We start from the raw sequence: 18,749 nt of genomic DNA on the forward strand, positions 1-18,749 counted from the left end.
AAGACTTTTTTTGGGAATGGCATGACTTAACTGCATCCCTTTTATTTATTTATACAAGGTGCTCTTATGACAGAACAGGGAGGATTTACAGAGAGATGTTAAGTATCCACTTAACTCTTCTCCATCACCTGTATCATTCTGGCATCCTGCCCTGCAGAAAGCACCAGGGCCTAACTGCATCCTTTGCTAGCAGTATGTTACCAGTCAGTGCAGAATACACCCCAGGTGTTTTAATCTGATCTTCATCAATGCTGCTCAGAGGCTGAGCCTACAAATGAATCTTCATGACATCATGGATGATACTCATATGTTTGAATTAGTGTATCAATATCTGTACCTGTATGAGTGAATATGAAATGCAGATAAATCTATGTACCAATTATCAAAATACATATATCTTTAGGAGAAGTATAAGCAGATAAGCAACTGAATCAATAAGTTTAAAGTTTGTGCACATCTCAAGTTGTTCACATACACTTAAGGGCTGTGATGTGAGAAGCGGTCAGGCAGACTGAAGTTCACACCCTCATTATTATGGGTGAAATCCAGCCTGTACTTATGCTCACCCAAGTTTCCTGCAGAACTTCGTCATTCTCCTTCTCCACAGGCACTAATCAAGCTCTTCATTGCAGGGACTTACGTGACAAGGGACTGAGTAAGAAGGAAAGGACAGATAAGCCAGGTTGCTCTACTTCAGCACAACATAGAACAGCAGCTGTCCTGTCTCACTCCAGGCACAGAATGGTTGCTGTGACAGAATAAAAATAAAAACATATCCATGAATGTCAAACAATGTTAACAGTCAATGTCTTCCTTAAGTTACAAGATACTTGTATGAGGCAAGTCTCAGACTTCACAATGCTTCACAGAATTACCATGGTTAGAAAGACCTTCAAGATCATCAAGTCCAACCATTAACCTAACACTGACAAGGCCTTAACTAAACTATATCCCTAAGCACTGTATCTGTCCAACTCTTAAATACCTCCAGGGATGGTGACATTACCTTGCCAGCACTTTTACCAACAAGCACTGGTAGGGTGTCCATCCATTAGGGATGGACACAGGGGAGCAATCCCCAGGAAAGCAGTCCTCAGGCCCCCTTTGGCCCATCTTCCCACCACAATAGGGTACCTTTAAGGACACAGCTCCCTCCCTGTGACCACACACAGCCAGGAGAGCCATGTATGGTTATTTCCCATGGATGTGGACCCACCTCAACTCTCGAGGAGTCCATGGAGGTGAATCCACCTCAAGATCAGGAGGATTTCCACCTCCAGGATGGTTCCCTCTGCATTTTGTCATAGGGCTTCCCTCCACAAGACCATTGAGGTGGTGCCACAGGGCACCCGGCCAGTGCGCAACGCTTGGCTCCTTCACCACACTTGCCACTGGCCAGAAGACCCTCTCTCTGCACCCAGCCAGCCTGCAGGCTCACATTTTCCACCTCTCCAACATCAACAATTCATTTATTGATGGCTGCAGCTCCCGTCAGCCCTTCCTTCCCATCTGCCACCCTTGGCCTGACCCCCAGCCTTTCTGAAGAGTTGCCACCTCCTCCACTTGGAGCCCAAGAAAAAGAGGGAGAGACAGCATGGCTTCCATCAGGCTGCCGTGCTGAGAGAAGGCCCTCAGAGGGCCAGTGAGAACCCTGGATGTGACCTGGAGGTGGGCTTTGTTTGGGCTAAAGACCAGAATGCTGCCTGAGGGGAGGATGGAGGGGATGCTAGATGCTCCCTGGCTACAGCACATGAGGAACAGCAACAGATGAAGAAGAGACATTAGACAGACAGCTGCTCTTCTGCAGAAAACCACAGCTCTGCCAGGGAGAAACACTGGCCTTCAGCATTATGGCTCCTCTTTGTTGCTTTGTTAGCTCTTTCCAACATCGGGGCACAAAGTAGTTTAAAACCCCCTTAAACAAAGAAAATGACAGTAAAAATCCTTTCCTTTCCTCTTATTTGGTACACTGGCAACCTGGTCTGGATTCCTCTGTCCCCTCCCACTCTTCCAGCCCAGGAAAGACACAGGGACACAGGCTGCAGTCCCAGCCCTGACCCTTTGGGATGGTGAGGGATCAGGATACATGAAGGAAGGCTGAGGGAACCACCTCTGCTCCAGAGGGTGCTGAGACCCTGGAGCAGGTTGCCCACAGGGGTTGTGGATGCCCCTACCCTGAAAGTTTTCCTGGCTTGGTTGGCAGACATGTTGAGCAACCTCATCTAGTGAAAGATGGCCCTGCCAGGGAACGGACTAGGTGATCATGAAAGGTGCAGAGGAAGAGGCAGCATCAGATGAGAGGCACCATGAGCTCCAAGGGCATTGCTCAGGTGGCTGATGGTATGGAGCCACCTCAAGATAAAGAGGAGCTGATGGAGGTGGACCCACCTAGAGATGAGGAGGAGTCCATAAGACATGGACCCACCTCAAGACAAGCAAGATTCTTAAGTAAACCCTTTCAGTGAAGAAATAATTCTTCCTAACATACAATCTAAACCTCCCCTGGTGCAATTTGAGCCCATTACCTCTTATTCTATCACTTGCAACTTTACTGAACACTGATACTCACCTTTTTACAACTCCCTTTAAGGTAGTTGTAGAGAGCAATAAGGTCTCTTCTCAGCCTCCTTGAGAATGCCATGCCAAGTAACTCACTCCTTGACATTTTGAGCCATGCATTGTATCTAACAGCTCAAAGTCTATTCCACAAGCTTCCCAGGAAGACGGCTGCACAATCTCTGTTCGAACACCTCCATGATCCTGTTTCTGCCATCTAAATTGAACAGGAGAATGAAAGAACCTTCCCACCTTGTTATTTATGCAATGGTACGTTACACATGTGCTGATCACCATGTAAGCAAGACTTGCTTACCTTGGAGATTTGCATCTCTGTGCTGCAAATACTTGTAGTTTAGATAAGTCAGATTCATGCAGCTGTTCTGGTTTTAGTGAGACTATCCAGATAAATAAAGGAGTTTATTTTAATGAACTGGTGTCCAAATGCTTTTGGCACATAAGCAGTTTGTGAGGAGAGTAACTGGGATGACAAACAAGCACAGGAGAAAACATTTCAGCTAAATATTAGAAAACTAATGTCAGGCTGTGAAGTCACCACCCAACACAAATGGAAGCCTAGGTCATTTAAAAATTAGGTGGACAAATTACCTAAGTTCCATGCATAGGACTGGACAACACAACCCAAGAAGTCTTTTGTCACCCACAATGGCCATAATTCTGTCCTGATTACAAATGTAACACATATTAAGCTTAAGTAAAAATTTAATACTTGAAGCAGAAAGTTTTTCTATTGCTGTAACATCTTCAGGTCCCGTTCATAGTAGCTAGCCCCTTGAAGAAGGGATAACTGGATTTGTTTGGATACCAGTCTCTGCAATCCACTGCTTTCCTTTGCCCTCTTTCCCGAGTGCTGTTCCCTCTCTATGTATTTTCTGTCTGGGCAGCTTACAGCATTCTTACAGAGGACTATGAGGCAGAACATATTTTTCCTTCCCTCTATTAAGGCATGCTACTTACAGCCATACACTGATTAACATAAGATTTGGCTAATAGTTTGAAAAGCCTTTTTCCTTGAAAAGTTCCTTAAGAAGTGCACATCAGTTATATCTCAGATATCAGTTCAGCAGAATAAATCTGTCAGGAACTGAACTTGCTGCTTAAGACAGAACCAGTCTTGCTCTGGGAAAAGATAGCCACTCTTCTGAACGGAAGAATAATTCCTAGACAACACACTGGAGCAAAGACCTCACACCCACATGTGCCCCATAACACACAGCTCAGCTGGGAGACTAGAAAAAGGCTCTGAGAAATACCTCTGACAACTGTGACTGTGAAGTAACAAGTTACAGTTTTACTCACACAGTGAACTACTGCCAACTCTTTTTGTTTGGTTGGCCATCTTAAATGTTTGAGGATTAAGTCCTTCCAAGTTGGGCAAGTAAGTACACTTGCACATTTACTAATTACCCAACTAATTTGTACCTTGCTTACAAACAAAACCATCTCTCTCCCACTACAACAATCTCTCTCATGCATTTAGAGATTAATACACACGAGATACAAGCTGCTATCTCAGAACCACAAATCACAAGCTATCAGTTGGATGAAAGAAAGATCCCTCAGAACATGCCTCCAGCATTGGCAGAGACTTCAAGCCTGCACCAAAGAACTTTCAGCCTCCCCAGTTTCTCCATTCAGGACCTGGTCTCCAAAGATTTGCAACTGAAGACAGTGCTTGCTGTTTAGTAATAATGATTGGGTAATAGAACCTGTAAAACTTACAGAAGCCATAATTAAAATTCTAAATACCAAATGTCCAGCCTGTGTTACCCTATCTTCAGCTATGACTCCACAGCTACATCTGTAGTGTAACCTGGACTGATGCCCAGCTCTTGGGTCTGGGCAAGTATGCTAGTCATGATAGCCTAAGGTCCAGGTATATACCAACCCTCCCACACACCCACACTTTATTTCTTGGGTAGAAAATCCTTGTTCACAAGTGGAAGAGAGGCTATGCTTGTCCCAGTTGCAGGCCATGCACCTGAGGACAATCCTTACAGTCTAGAAGCAGATTTACAGTGGCCAGAGTCTTGACATTATGAATTATGGTCAAATGCTTCCTTTGGTCTGCGATACTGAAAATGTTATACTTGTCCCTGAAAATCTTGTGACCAGAAGTGAAGAGCAAGCTGAATAAGGAATAAAATTGTGACTATAAAACCGGGATTGCCAGGAGCAACGGGAGGTACAACTTTCTACATGTAAAACAGGTAACAGCAGGAGTCAGGAAGAGAGCAGTTGAGATAGATGGGCAAGATCAGGGAAATTCCTTCATGAACAAAAGGAGAGAAAAGAAGCCCAAAAGTGTATGAACCCTAGAAGAAGCAAATGAGGTGAGGGGGCAACATCTGGTTTCCCTCTCTCCTCTGTAACTTCTGATCATTCCTAAAATAGTAGGGACACTAAAGTAATTAGGAAAAAAGCCTGCATGTATCTTTAGCTATCTGTGTTGTATTCATTTTTCTCTTTGTTTTCAATTTTATAATTAAGCACTGCAATGTGTGCTGTGCTGGAATCAGAGTGTTTTCTTCTTAAGTGTGAACAGTGCTAAGAGTGACTCAGGCAAGCAGGGCTTCTAAACCTCAGAGTGCCATAGGCAAACTCCTTGGGTGTTCAGAGGCACTAGGACATACTCCCCATCTCACTGATGGTGGCAAGTGTGCAGCTACAGATAGGTTTTCCTCTGCTGGGTGTTAGCCAACAGCTTCCTCCTCCCCCCCCCCCCCCCAACTCTTGTGCTGAAGTGAGACAGCTGCCAGCCTCTTATGATCAGATATTTGCCTGCCATCTAAGTTTTAAGAAGCAAACAAAAAGTCTAACTCTGCCCTCCTCTGGGTAAGGAATGGGGTGCAATGCACACACATTAAATACCTTGTTTAAAATCAGATCTTTTGCCACAGGCATGCTTCTTAACTACATTTTTGTGGCAGGCACCACCACCACAGATTGCTTCCTCTGTGTCCTGGAAGAGACTAGCAATGAGGGAAATACTTGCCCCCAATTTTTAGAGCAGCAGCCTGTCTCTGTGCCATCAGTCTGCTCCAAAGCTTCAAGATAGTGATGGAAAGAAGAGGAAAAAAAAACCTCTAAGACTCTCCCACACTAATTTTTAATACACAGTCTGCTAGCTGGTAGGCTAGGCTTTTGTAGTACCAGATATTAACCAGGATCTGCAGTAGCACAGACAAGGATGTGCATGTGTTCTGCCACCTATAAATAGGCTCTCCACTTAAAAACACAACCCAAACAGCCAGCTGTTAACAACTAAACCACAGAGTCAAGGCAGCAATTGTTGCTTGCTGAATAAATCAGTACAACCCACTCATGCTTCAATTGGCAAATGATGTACAGATTAATGTTTGATGAGAGCTGATAATATTAACATGATCTCTGAAGAGGTGGGAGTGAGACATACTAAGCATGAAAATGCACTTTGATCTGGATGTTCAGGGGGGCTGTGATCAGGGCTTTCCAGAAGTCTTTTTTTTCCTTTCAGATGCCACTAGCAGTTTTGGGAAAAAAAAAAAAAAAAAAAAAAAAGCAAGGCCTGACAGAGAGGGAGGCTATCTTCATGCTTAGGGGCTTGTCTTGGCAGCCACAGGACTGCCAAGCACCTTACATGATGGTGTCTCTCTGTACCAAAACAGCCCTTCATCCAAACACATGCCATGTCTTTGTGCCCTGTGACCAGCAGGTGGTTGACACCAGACTTGATTTCAGCTCTGTGGTTAAGCTGCTGTTTCATCTCATTTGTTTCACCTGCACCAGAATGCCTCAACCCCTGGCAGGCAACTCTAGTTTGAAGTGTTTGAAGCAACTATACAGCAGAAGTGCTTCATTGCATGAAAGAGCTTTGAACACCAGCATGCCCATGGAATAAAATACAGTATAATCTTCCCAGCTTCTTGCTGACTTTTTTTTTTTTTAAACCATGGTGGGTAACAAAAAGGAAATAAGATCTTTACAGCTCAATAATTAAAGCCCGGGGATACTTTCCATTATGTATGCCAATATGTATTCCAGTCTCAGACTAGTTAGACTGCAACAGCTTCACAGGCTTCAGAAGCAAGTCGCTGCTTTAGGTAAGCAAAAGTAGAATTATGCTGAGAATTTGGAAATAGCAACTATTACTCAAACAACAAAAAGTAGTTCATCCACATCCAGAATGCCAACAATAAGCTTAGAATTCTCAAACAGGCACTGCTGAATTTAGCCACTGTAAATCCACACTGTCACCTTTCACCTTGCTTTCAGACAGAGGTTACTACTTCTGTAACAGGAATGGCAAAATATTGTTCTTGTATGTAGTCTTCACAGGCAGCTTCTGGCTACATGCAAGAACATAATGCTGTAAAAGACCACAGCAAAAGCTGCCAGATCTTACCTGTCAAACCTCTTCAGGAAAACTACTAAGGCTGCACTTTGAAATTTATTCTAGCACTATTATTTTAAAGGCTGTCATAAATTTTATGAAGGACTCATACTCTCAACACCCAGCATAGACACCTTCTACCTATGGACAAATTGCATTGTAAAGGCTTGCATAAAATGACAGACTTCATTAAAAGTTTGAAATTCCTTTCAGCAAAAGATAAATATAAGTCAATATATCCTAGAAGAAGAGCATGAGGGCAGGGGATGTAATTGATAGGCCAGAGGCTTTTACCTGGGAACTGTCTTTAACTTGCAAAGATATTTTTCTCAGTGCTCCAAAGAGCACATCAGATAGCCATCAGTTCTAGAATAGGCACAGCATGAAATCCTTTGAGAAACTGACATTATATCAACAAGCCATATGCTCTTCTTTAATGGCTACAATGGGAGTGCCTTGTAAACACCAGGAGGAATTATCATGGATATTTAAAGGCTGAACATTTGCTTAATTTATTCTAAAGAGAAACATTACTAGTACCATTATGTTGGTTATATGTAAAGCATTAAAGATCTATGGTGACAGGTATACAAGCCAAATCACAGTCTCAAATGGACTGAAATCCATTTGCAGTCTTCCTTTACAGCAATGCAAGTTACAGAGCTCATAACATGACTGATTTTATCAATGTATTTTTATATTGTGGTTACAACTGAATGTCTTTGCTCACAAATACACAACAATACACCGTTTCCCCTCCCAAAATAGTCACCATGCATCATTATAAATGCACCAGAATAAACTATAAACACATTCCTGCATGGCTTTTTAGAAGTCAAAGACTGGATCTTCACAAGTCTTCCAAGTGTGTTGAAATCCCTCGTTTTTAAACATGGGTTTATGTTTATCTTCCAGTTTTATTGATAAAATCCATCTAAACAGAGCAACCTGCAATCATGCTTTGCTTTTAAAATAACTCTAACACTTCTGCTAATCAGGAAAACGCAGATGCTGGATGCATTTGCCAAATTTAGGCAGTTTGACAGTTTGACATTTTACGTACCTATTCTCTGATAACTGCTGAAATAATGTCCCTTAGTGACTAACTCACTGAATTCCACACATGATCACTCTCAACAACATCAGACTCTCAGGCACATAACTACTTCTATGTAATACTGAATTAAACCGGTCCGGAGTTGGAAAAATACATAAACACACCAGGAGGAAAAAAAAAAAAAGCATGACTCTACCAAACATCAGCTACACCAGTTTTAAAAGTGAGCAATGAGAACACAAGAAGCAGGACTTCAGCTGCATGTTTGCCTTTTGCATTTTCCATTTACTGCGGTACCGGGCTGTTCTGTCGCCCTCACATGGCTCTTCACCAGTTACGCTTGCAAAATCCAAACTCACTTGCAGAAGGGAATCAGCAGAGGAACTATCAGCAGGAGACTAAACTTGATGGTCCCATTACCACTGCCCCAGTAAAGTGCTGACTTAGAAACTCCAGCAAGTTGGCAGAGCTCACCAAAGGTTCCACAAGCCCACTGCAAACTTTAATTTTAAGGTTTCACTTTAAGTTTGCACCTCTGATTGATCACACTACAGAAAAACATGAAGTTGCCATTACCTCCTAGGAATGCAGAATATATCTCATGCATAGATAGGGGGCAGTACCTCGTCTAAGAATCAGTTAATTTTTCAGGAATGGGGTTTGAACAAGAGTTAGATAAGACAAAGGTATTCTGGTGCCCCTTAACAGGTGACATTTTTCACCCTGACACAAGACCAACCAGCTTCTTACATCTCAGTGCCTGCTGCTCTGGGCACCTGTCAGAAACCGCCCAGGCTCTGCAGTTAAATGCTTTTTTCTAAAGCTGGTATTTCAAGCTCTTACAGTTCTAGGGCATAGCTTAAAGAGCTCTTCTTCCATGCAATAATTTTTTGTTGTGTTTTAGACTGTTCTTCAGCAGAGCCTTGCTGTCTTCTTTCAAAAAGGCATGAAGCTGTGTCCACGCTTAAATGGTTTTACTGACTTGTCATAAATCCTTCCTTAGTATATTAGAAAAGTCATCCGTGAAGCAAGCTAGGGAAGCAGCAGCAGCATCTTGTGCTCTCCTGTGTAATGTTGCAGCACATGACTAAAAATAGCTCCAGCCTTTCACTCCAGAGATGGAGGCTTCCTGAGAGCACAGCATTGCTATACTCAGGGTATACCCAGCATTCCAGTGTATCATCACTTGTCCATATGCAAAGCGACTAGATCTGTAATATTACTGCAAGCTATCCCCCCACCCCCCCCTTCCAGCTTAAGCAGTTGTATTTAACTCATGGTTTGGGTTTTTTTAATTCTATCTCCACAACTGCTGAAACAGCTCCATGCTGGTACTATTCTTTTTTGAAACTTGAGAAAAAACGTTTCAGGAGAAATTTTGGAATTTCTTTGGATGTTTTTTTTTTTTCTTAAATAGCATATTTTGTTTAAAGAGAAGCAAACAACAAGTTTTTGATCTCAGCTATCACATACAAATCTGGACCATTCCCCACTTAGACAGAAAAATAGATTGATTCTATTTCTGAACAGCTTTTGCATTAGGACTGAAAACACTGTGTAAAAGTATAGCGGAAGACTTCAGAAACTGAGCATGAACAACAGCTAAATTAGAGGGAATATTTAGCTGATTCCTAGACTACATATAAACAAAATTTGTTTCCAAATACTACTTTACACCACAAGAATGTTTAAAACTCTTAGCAAGATAACCTGAATTACACACAGACTTATGTAGATGAAGAAAGTTGCAGCCACTGCCTGAAACAAAACGAGAACAGATGAAACAAATCTGTCTCTGACCAAGGACATGCAAAGCATGAAGGTCCCTCACTCAGAAGGGGCAGAATCAGAAGGTATGCACCCTGGAAAAGGGAAAGGACTCAGTGAATCAAGGGATGGAAGAAGTGATCACAAAAGGTTAAAATATATCACTATGAATCAGTTACAGATAAAAGAGGCTGGGAGTCAAAGAAGTTGTCACTGGGCTAGGAAGCAAAGCTTCCTTAGAAGCTGTGACAGTTTTGCAATAAACATCTGCTAGAATGGCATTTGGTCACAGTGCAAAAAGTATGTTTATGATGCACTGCTCACAGTAAAGCCAGACAGTGTCTAGGACTGCAATGAGCCCCTTCCTGCCCCAAGCACCTGGGAGACTCAGGACATGAGCAGTGGTGGCTCCACCTCATCGCATGGCCAGTCTCCCAGCAACACAGAAATGTCTCTGGGAAGAAGTAGCTCCTCACTTTACTGCCTGCTCAGGGAGCATGAAAGGCCAGTGCTTTTCCTGTTCAAATTCAGAAAAACAGCATTTGAAGAGCTTTACTCAACACAGCCAGCATTCTGAGAACAGCAGCGGAGCTGTAATTAACAGCACAGACTTCATCTCAGCAAACCAATTTAAAAGAAACTTAAAAGTACATGAATACTGCAAGCTTAATGCACAAGGCAAAGAGCTGAATCACAGATTCTGACAAGGCAGTCCCTGAAAAACAGCTATATTATACACTCCATTTCTTCTCCCAGGAGAATCTCAAGTCCAACACGTAGCAGTTCTGTGTAAGATAAGCTGAAAGGAGAATGCCAGTTTCAAGCACTCATGACAAAAGTTTCAATCTGCAGTCTAATTAACTTCACAAGTCTCCCTTACCTCTAGCATGGGAAAGCTGCAGTTGAGTCATGCAGTCTCTCTCTGTATTTCTGCCAAATATCTAGATTTCAGACAACTGGCATTTCTTCCAAGTCCTTCCACAAAGCCCAAACTACAGTCATGAACGAGCAAGGATGCCAGATGACCCAGGCTGGATGGCTGCCCACCATCCTATGTCACTTTAGAGCCAAGTGATGCTCTCTTGGGACTCTTCCAGGATCCGAGCCCCTGTCCCACAAATGGAGCTCTAGCATCATTTCACAACAGAGCAAGGCTGACACCTTGGTATATTCCCAGTTTGCTCCAGCAATTAGAAGTGTATGGGATCACAGGCCTGTTTCATCCCCTGTAGGGTAACTTGCCTCTAACAGCAGTTTTATCCCAGTGATAAGAAGCAGCTCAAGGTGAGACTGCCTGTACATTCACACTTCCTTCTACATTAGCACAGTGTCTCATGTACCTGGGAACCCTGACAACAAAGGATGCAGATAAGGCAGAGTTGCTGAATGCCTTCTTTGCTTCAGTCTTTACACCAAAGACCAGGCCTTGTGAACTCCAGACACTGGATATAAGAGAGAAAGCCTGGAGGAGGGAAGACTCACCACCAGTCAATGAAGACTGGGTTAGAGATCAGTTACACAAATTTAATATAATCAGGTCCATGGGCCCTGATGGGATGGACCCAAGAGTGCTGAGAGAGCTGGCTGGTGTTATTGCTCTACTACTCTCCAACATTTTCAGAAGATTGTGGCAAACAGGAAAGATGCCTGAGGACTGAAAGAAAGCCAGTGTCACTCCAATCTTCAAAAAGGGCAAGAAGGAAGATCCAGGCAATTACAGACCAGTCAGCCTCACCTCCATTCCTGGAAAAATGATGGAGCAGCTCATTCTGGAGGTCATCTCTAAGCACATGGAAGAGAAAAAGATTATCAGGAGTAGTCAGCATGGATTTACCAAGATGATTAAGGGAGTGGAACATCTCCCGTATGAGGAAAGGCTGAGGGAGATGGGTCTCTTCAGCTTGGAGAAGAGGAGAATGAGGGATGACCTCACGAATGTTCACAAATAAGTAAAGGGAGAGAGCCAGGAGGATAGTGCCAGGCTCTTCTCAGTTATGCCCAATGACAGGACAAGAGGCAATGGATTTAAAGTTGAACATGAGAGCCAAATAATGACCAAAATAATTGTTTTTACTGTGAGGGTGATAGAGTACTGGAATAGGCTGCCCAGAGAGAATGTCATTTCTGAATACATACAAAACCCACCTGGACACATTCCTACATCATCTCCTCCTGTAAGTTACCCTGCTCTGGCAGGGTGACTCAGTGATTTTCAAGTCCCTTCCAACTCCTAACTTTCTGTGATTCTGTGGTCCACAGAGTTAGAGAAATATGGCCAAGACATCCTCATTTACGGATACTCTTTCTACCACATTTGCATTCTTCTATTCTGATAGGGGTTTCATTTGACTCTTTATATAGGTTTGCACTTCTAGGTTCCTGTGTTCCCTTAGGAAAGCATATTTTGGCTTAGCCCAAAAACTTAGAACCAATGACCATTTCCCCTGTATCATTGATAGCTTAGTCATTAGTGTCACTAGCTTCAAATTTGATACCAAACTCAGCATTAAACATTCCAAGAAAAATGGTGTGGGTCTGAAAATGTCTGGAAAAAGGCAAGCTCAGCCAAAAAACTGATGTGAGATTGCTGAACTATTCCTAACCCACCTGATACAGAAGCTGCAATACCTCCATCTGCATTGGACATTTTCAGAGAAGAAATGCCACTGTGAGTTAATATGCAGAGCACATGACTCTTACATACCCTTCAGAGTCTGCTTGTGTTCCTGTCACTAGAGTCCTTGCATTCTCAGAAGACCAAAATGTCCACCGGTTTAAATAGGTGTGACAAGACAAGTCCCACTGAGACCAAAAAATGTACTTACAACACTCACAGGCAGTTTCAAAGGTGGGCGAGGCTGGTGTGTTTAGGATGAAAACAAATGCATCTCAGCATAGACATGAATAGCTTTCATGGAGCTCAGTTTAACAGAGAAGCAGGAAGCTTTTGCTTGGGAGGAGAAGAGGAAGGAACAATGACAGGTGAAGGCAAAAGATGTAGTTCAGGTAAGTACAATCCTTCAATTTTCAAAAGTTTTTCCAGTCAGATAGAGAAAGAAAAACCCTCTGTGTCTCTCAAGCAAGATGTGCTCTGCACAGACTTGAGTGTAGAGGCAGGACACAACACAGCTTCTGTGCAGCATGAATATGTCCTTCAAAACCACCAGAGCAGTCTTACAGTCAGATACAGTCAGTGTCCCCCAAATACATTTAATATTTCACCATATTGCAACTAAAACCATGAAAGGCCAGCCTGAATCTTTGTTCAAGACAGCTCTGTGCAAAGCTGCTGTAAACACCACAGAAAAAACATACTAGCACACCCAATTCTCAACTAAGTAGCAGCATACCAGACTCTTCTAGGAATAGTAACTAGTAACATTAGCTTACTCTTACTGGAAAGGAAGAAAGACACCAAGATTTGTCAAAATTTGTCAAAAATTCTCATTTCCTACTTATCAAACTTTGCTTAAACTACCCCATATTCATGAGAAACTTGCAACCCCAAAAAGAAGCCCTAAGCACCTTTACTCCTAATACCAATTCAAGCAAGAATTCAATGCTACTCATTTGAGTAGCATTCAGTTATGGAGACTGAAACAATAACATATGTGAAACAGCTTGAGTCTTGAGGATATGAACTATACAGAATTAGTTAACAGATTTTTTTTTAAACCCACACACTCACCATAATATTCATTTAGTAAATTTGAATAAGAACTCTATTCAAAAGCAACACAATCTGCATGTGAACATTCTGTGAAGAGAGACTAAATTCCATGAATCAATAATTTGTTTCAATTGTCTTGCTTTTGTTTACTATCTATGCCATGTTTAACGAGTTTATTATTAATAAACTTATTAATGTTGGTCTTCCTGTTTTAAATCTCTGTATAAGATGGAGTGAACAAGGCCTGTATTTACTTTGACTTCAAAAAGAACTAAGCATCTGCAGAAGTGTTTTCCATACCGAGCTGGACTTCATTAGCTCTGCTGTCATAGGTTCAGGGTAAAAAGAGAAAAAAAAAAAAAAGAAAAATCAAATCATCTAAATTTGAGACAAGACTCTTCAATTAATCTCATTTTGCAACACAGTGCTATTTATATAATATTGGTACTCTATGTAACATTGTAGCCAACATTAGCCTAATAACTATTAAACATGTGTTATTAACAATGTTGGCCTGTTGATTTTTAGTACTAACAGAGCTGCCTGAAACATCTACTGTTTACAACATTTGTTCTAGCTAAAGAGATTTGATAGAATTTGCTCATCAACTGCAACCACTTGCCACCCATAAAACTGATGCAAAGAAGGGAAAAACAGTTAGTGAGATCCAAAGACATAAACACTTTTACTTATAACTCCGTAAAGAGAAAACCCTCTCACTCCATATGGTTTTCTCTTGGCTCTTAATCATCTTTTCATTGGCTTCCAGCTGGCTGTCTCACTATCATTTAGCAGTATCACTAGCAAGACCAACTTGTTATGCCAAAGTCAGGCACAGAAAGATGAAGGCTGCAGAGACTGGATGCAGCACTCTGCTATGGGCAAATTTAGCACAAATGATGCATGGCAGGGTCACTTCACTTGCCTCAGCAGATCAACCACTGCTGCATTCCCAAAACACAGCAGCAGATCTGTGTTTGCACTTTTTCAGGAGTGGGAGTAAAGAATGACTGCTACAATTGAAGCTACAGGGAAATTCTGCAGGCAGAAGTGTAATTACCTGAGCAGGAATTCTGGCAGAAAACCCAGCCTCTTTCTCTCCTTAAATAGAAACCAATGCTATGCAGTCACCATGGAGAGATTTCATACAGCTTTTGGATCACATGCAGCACTGAAATACAACACACACACAAGCCAGCCACAGAGCAGGTTTAGAGATGAAAAACTGGAAATCATTTCTCCATTGACCACAGACACCTAAAGAGCATCTCCCCTTCTAACCGACTTCCTCTTCCCAGTCTTAAAAGTATTAAGTTGTATGCCAAAATTCAGGGTCTGCACTAAAAAAACAGCTCTGCAAGCTGGTTAGCTTATCTGGGAATTACTTAGAACCTGACATGAAAGAGCCTGAAATGGAAGCCCTGCCAAATTCATCCAGTACCACCCAGGTAACTTTCGAAAAGTTGGGATCTGAAGAAACCCCCAGGGAAGGAAATATTATATAGTGCCTGTCTGTGAGAGCCTACCTGTGTCGACTGTGAGAGCTAAGCAGCCAGTGTTTGAAGCACTGCAGTTCTGCAGAGGTTTTGACTTCAGTTGCAAAAAATCCCAGATTTAGTCCAAGCCCAATATCTCTGCTTTCCAGACACCTTATGCAGCCAGGCCCATCTTCTCATCCTTCTCCCTACCCCTTCCCTCTGCCCACTCCACAACCCAGCTCATTTTTTGTCTTCTGCCCCCACTAGCCTAAACCCCAGCTGCAGCTCCTGCCTCCTGGGATGGATTTTTCCAGTCCTCTTCAGCACTCCTGTCCCTGGGGAACAGTCACCAGAGCATAGGGAAAACAGGCACTCTTTTCCCCCTTTAGGCACAAGCATGGCATGGGCTATAGCCTGTCATAGCCACTAAACCAGGGCACTTGCTTTGTAGCTGCCACACGATTCAGCCCAGTTTTCAAGGAGAAAAGTGTCTTCTCAGAGCCCCTGAAAAATCCACCCCATCCTGTTCTATTGTTTTAAGCTAGTAGGAATGTTTCCAGACTAAAAATGTCAGAAATTTGCATCTCTCCTTTGTTTTGTTAAAAGCCAATTAACAATAACCTTTGTTTTGTTCATGCCAGGCTTTGTTTTGTTAATAACTCCAGCCAGCCTCCAAGCCTTAGGAGAGGGCTTTTTATCTCCATACATGTCAGACTGGTGATAGTACATGGGTCTCTTACTTACTGAGACTAGCAGAATGTTGCTGTGTATCAGGGATGCCATTCCATGGATAATCTTTTTCTCACCTCTCTGCAGTAGCTTACTAATTTAGAACCACAAATCAGAGACAGCTGATAAGTTTGTAGACACCGAGATGTCCTGCCTCCCATTCAGTTTTCCTCATCACCCTGCAAACCACCTTCAGCTTCAGAATTGGGAGTTTTGAAAACAACTCTTCTCATTTTAAAATACATATACATTTTAGTTTCCTCTACATAACACCAGCAGTTACAGAAACAGCTGCTTTTGATTTTGTAGTGATTTTCCCACAGCATGCTCATCCCTGTGACTGGCTTTTGTTTTCACTCTCACAACATAATGCAGAGGCCTGCACTTTTTGTCCTTCCTGCCATTTCTATCCTTCTCACAGCTCCTCCTTCTCTCCAGTTTCAATGCAGTGCTTCACACAGGCTCTGCTCCAGGGGTTTTCTTATGGCTAATATCCTATTTTTTTTTTTTTCCAACCAACACCACATCCTGATGCCCTGACTCCACTGAAATTTGCTCATTCTTGATTTTATGGGTTGATGAAAAGCTGCTAAAATGGGAGGATGATTTTCTATCATCAGTCAGCATCAACATGAGAGTACTGAGGCTGAAATGTGTGTATTTTACATGACAGTATCTTGTTCTTTAAAAAAAAAAAAAAAAGAAAGAAAAAGGAAAGGCTGGAGATACTCAAGGGTTTTAGTGCCTTCACTTGAGTTATGACAGGAGTTTCACTAATGCCCTGAAAGTCCTGTAGAGATTTGCTGCTCTCAGACCAATATCTCAGTTGCACACAAAAAACACATTCCCTCTCAACTTCAAATGAGGGTGCCTGGACAAAGATGATGATGCCTGTGTGCCAGGACATAAGAAGAAAGCCTTCTGTGGTTTTATTTATTGTAGCAACAGGCTTCAGCAACAGTTGAGACTCCATGGTGGTAATGAATAACCAGGCTCTCAAGGAAGAGACTGGGGCATTCCTACTCCCTGGACTTGCAGTAACAGCTGGTCACAGTTTTACCATGGGCAGCAGGGTGGCTGTCACACAGCTGTCTTCTGAGGATCTACAGAGCAACCAGGAAGCCAAAAGCCAGGTAGTGACTTCTTCCAAACCAATTCTACACAAAAAGTTTGTTAGGAGATGTGTTAGCATGCAAGTGTACAGGAACAGATGCATACAGAGAAATGGTTTTGCTGATGTTAACAATAGCTCTGTACAGGAGCTCTTTAAGAGAAGGGCTTCATTCTGCTTAATACAAGCCTTATGCTAGAGGGGAAGCAGTCTCACCATTAGGCCACGTGTGTGACCTGATTTACAGCACCTGAAAAGTGGCTTTTCACAGTCTGTCTCAAGTGCCTCTACTTCAACAAGGCACATATCTCCCATGCCAGTGATAAATAAAAACACTGCAGCAAGGGGGGTTTTGCTTCAAAAAGTGAGGTAGGGAGCTTGTATATATGAAAATATTATAGGATACATGCACACAGCTACCCTGGGAAATTTGCAGTTTTCTTGGCTCAATCCCATACAGAGAAGAGAAAAAAAAATCATCTAGGTTCTAATCATGAATTCTTTGGAGGTTCAGGGCTATTGTTTAGAAGATACACACTTTAACAAGCACTATTTTAAAATGTTGTTTCAAATTTCTAACCAATGGTCCACATACAACATGAACATGAAGTGCTGAAACAATACTCCTATACAGTCAACTGGATTATGAACAAACTTGGGCTTCAGGTCATTGCTTCCTTCCCAAAATGCTCCAAGAGATATTTCCTCACCATGAACACACTTGTGACAGAACAGATAAACATCAGAAACACGTCTGTCTGCCACTCAGAACCTGCCAATTCTATGGAACTATTCTAGATGCCACCTTAAATGTTTAAAAGCCCAAGGGTCTTCTCATTTGTTTCCTCATTTTCTTGCAGACTAAATATTATAGCAGTGCTGGAACAGAGGCTATTGCCTCACAGGACAGGACTGCTTGCCCAACAGGCACTTCAAAGGATGGGGCCAAACTTGAAGATGAGACCATTGAGGGAGACTTCCCTGAAGAGTTGCCAGGAAGATCTGCATCTTCTCAGAAAAGCAGCAGTGCACAAAACAAAGGTAAATGCTAACTGAAGTTCATACCAGCTCCAGAAAGGGAAATTTAAAAGCAAATAATCTTGAGACTAATGCTACAGCCAATTTCTATACCAAGAAGGTTGCAACACGATGAGGACTGAGCTCTTAGCATGTAGTAGCAGAATTTCCCAGCCGACTGTTAAATTCTGCAGCATGACTCAACCCTCACTACCAGAGCAGGCAGTAGGATAGATCCCTCTCTTGGCAGATGCCCAGAATGGACCAAGAGAACAAACTCAGCCTTGTCCCCAGAAGTAGCTCTCTCTAACTGGGATTACAGTGCACTGGGCGAGTACGATGCCCACACAAGGGGTGTCAGTCTGCTGTTACCAGGAGTCAGTTTTCACAACGAAATGGTCAGTGCAATGCCCCAGATTAGCAGCACAAGGTAGAGACAGTAAGTGAATACCACCTTCTTCCTGAGGCTCACAATTAAAAGTTGCAGAGCCAGTTATCATATAGAGAAAACAAAATACTTCAGGAAGAGTCACGATAAGCAAAGATGTGCTAAGAATTTTTAATTTTGAAGTACAATTGAACACTTAGCCCAAACTTCTCTATAATCTTGCAATGCCATTCTAGTAAGAGTTGCTAATGGAAATGCAGCACCATCTTTTGTGCATTTAAACCCCCTAATTGGGTAGTTTGACTCTTGTGTTTTTCAAGTACCATGAACAGCTTACATCTCACAAACACACTAAATGGAAAATTCAAACTGGCTCTTTACCCTTTGTAATAAACAAGGATTGTAATAAAATATTTCAAATTGAACACAAAAGAACTAATTACTGGTGTTTGCTATTCATTACAGAGGACTTAGATCCCAATGCCACAGAACGACACGATTAAAGGATTTCATTCCAGATTGAACAAAATTATTTGCTTGCTTTGAAATAGTGTTTCATTTAATTGCAATTCCTTTTCCTCCC

This window comes from Calypte anna, chromosome 2 (assembly GCF_003957555.1).
Source record: "Calypte anna isolate BGI_N300 chromosome 2, bCalAnn1_v1.p, whole genome shotgun sequence".
NCBI classification, from domain to species: domain Eukaryota; kingdom Metazoa; phylum Chordata; class Aves; order Apodiformes; family Trochilidae; genus Calypte; species Calypte anna.